The following is a 2,372-nucleotide window of genomic DNA, read 5'->3' as shown; positions in this document are numbered from 1 at the left end:
GGACTTCATTGCTTATCCATTTCAAATCCAAAGAGTTTACATCTACAAACCCCAAACTTCCTATTCATCCCACTCTTTCCCCCTCTCCTTGGCAACTACAAATGTGTTCTCCATGTTGATGAGTTACTTTCTGTTCTGTAGATAGATTCATTTGTGCCATATTTTAGATTCCACATATAAGTGATATCATATGGTATCTGTCTTTCTCTTTCTGACTTAACTACACTTAGTATGAGAATTTCTAATTATATCCATGTTGCTGCAAATGGCATTATTTTCTTTTTTATGGTTGATTAGTGTTCCATTGTATGTATGCACCACATCTTCTTAATCCATTCATCTGTCAATAGAAATTTAGGTTGATTCCATATCTTGGGTGCTGTGAATAGTGCTGTAATAAACATAATTGTGCATGTATCTTTTTCAAAGAAAGTTTTGTGCAGATATATGCCCAGGAGTGGGATTCCAGATTGTTTTCTGAAGTACCTCCATACTGTTTTCCATAGTGGTTGTACCATTTTACATTCCCACCAACAGTATAGGAGGGTTTCCTTTTCTCCACACTCTCTTTCAGCATTTGTTATTTGTAGACCTATTAGTAATAGCCATTCTGACCAGTGTGAGGTGGTACATCATGGTTGCTCTTATTTCCACTGCAAAGAAATGCATCCTGCTAAAAACACAATTTTGTCATTATTTCCACAGTGAGACTAAACATTTTGCCAGTGGATATGCAGGGTGAGGAATATAAAACCCTCAGATTAAAGAGGAGTGAGGGTAGTGGATGGCAGGTGTTGGGGATAATATTGCCTGCTTTAGGAGTGACCTTGACCTCCAGGAGAAGGAAATGAAAGTTCTTTTTAAAAGAAAGCACTTGAAAATTGGGCCCCAACTTCTTTGGCAGAGATGTTCTTTTCCAATGTTAATAATTTAAATCTTTCTTTTCTTTGGTCTGCTAAGCTAAATTTTTGTCAACTGTGTTAATATTTTCAAAGATCTTAATGTTTGGTTTTATCGATATTCATTATTATTTTGCTATTTCCCATTTCATTTAGTTCTGCTTTAATTAATTTTACTCCCTTATGTGAGTTTTGGGTGTAGTTTGCTCTCTGTTTTATATATTGTTTAGGTAAAAGGAGGAGGATAATTTTGTTATCCTTATTTCATTTTTTGCTCATTTTTAATGATTTTAAATTTTTCATTACAGTTGGTTTACAGTGTTCTGCCAATTTTCTACTGTACAGAAAAGAGACCCAGTCTCACACACACACACACACACACACACATATGCATTCTTTTTCTCTCATTATCCTCTATCATCATGCATGACAAGTGACTATATGTAGTTCCCAGGGCTATACAGCAGGATCTCATTGATTATCCATTCCAGATGCAATAGTTTGCATCTTTTAACCCCAGATTCCCAGAAAAAATATGGAACTCTTCATGAATTTGCATGTCATCTTCGCACAGGGGCCATACTAATAATCTCTGTATCATTCCAATTTTAGTATATATGCTATTGAAGTGAGCATCTTATTTCTTTTTAATAAAGGGGTTGACAGCTATAAATTTCACTTTAAGGGACTTATGCTGCATTTTTTACTTTCAATGTGTGCATTTTCATTTTCTTTCTTGTAAAGGTATTCCTGAATTTTCATTGTGATTTATTCACTGACCAATTAGATATTTAGATTTTTAAATTCCATATATTCATGGATTTCCTAAATTTCCTTTTGTCATTTATTTTTAATTTAATTCTGTTGTGGTCAGGGCACATGCTCTACATAATGTAAATCTTTTAAATTTATCAAGGCTTGTCTTACGGTTTAACATATTGTGTACCCTGGAGAATGTTCAATATGTACTTGTGAGGAACATGTGTTCTGTTATTGTGTGCAATATTCTGTAGATGTCTCTTAGGTATATTTGGATTATGGTTTTGTGAAGCCTTTTATTATCCTTTTTTCTTTTCTATTTGTTCTACCTTTGTGTAATGTTGGGATTGAAATCTCCAAGTGCTAAATTAACTTTTCTGTCTGTTCCTTCAATTCTCTCAGTTTTTGCTTTATGCATTTTAGAACTTCATTTTTAAGTGTGTACGTATTTATACACACTATATTTTCCTGAAGTTTAATCCTTTTATCATTTAAAATGTTCTCTGATTCTTGAGACACTTTTTTTTAGATTCTGTTTTGCCTCATACTAATAGATCCACCCCTTCTGTCCTTTGGCCATTGTTTGCATTATATATCTTTTCCTACCCCTTATATTTCAATGTGTTTGTAACTTTTAATCTAAATTGTGTCCCCAGGCATAATGTAGAGTTTGATGATTTTTTCTCTATTAATATGTGACTTTTCTTTGGAATG

At 33.4% G+C, this 2,372-nt stretch overlaps 1 non-coding gene across 1 annotated transcript; it reads right to left on the bottom strand.

Annotated features, from left to right (window-relative positions):
- Positions 1 to 1,428: 1,428 nt before the first annotated feature.
- LOC146400468 (U6 spliceosomal RNA) lies at positions 1,429 to 1,535 on the bottom strand. Its single transcript, XR_014813904.1, has one exon. It is a non-coding gene; the product is annotated as a U6 spliceosomal RNA (small nuclear RNA).
- Between the last annotated feature and the right edge of the window lie 837 nt (positions 1,536 to 2,372).

Source organism: Sus scrofa, chromosome 8, assembly GCF_054392235.1.
Source record: "Sus scrofa isolate SSC_HxYL_T2T_F1_AM1 chromosome 8, Sscrofa_HxYL_maternal_Yorkshire_Landrace_v2.0, whole genome shotgun sequence".
NCBI lineage: Eukaryota > Metazoa > Chordata > Mammalia > Artiodactyla > Suidae > Sus > Sus scrofa.
This window is presented reverse-complemented; position numbering and strand designations above follow the sequence as displayed.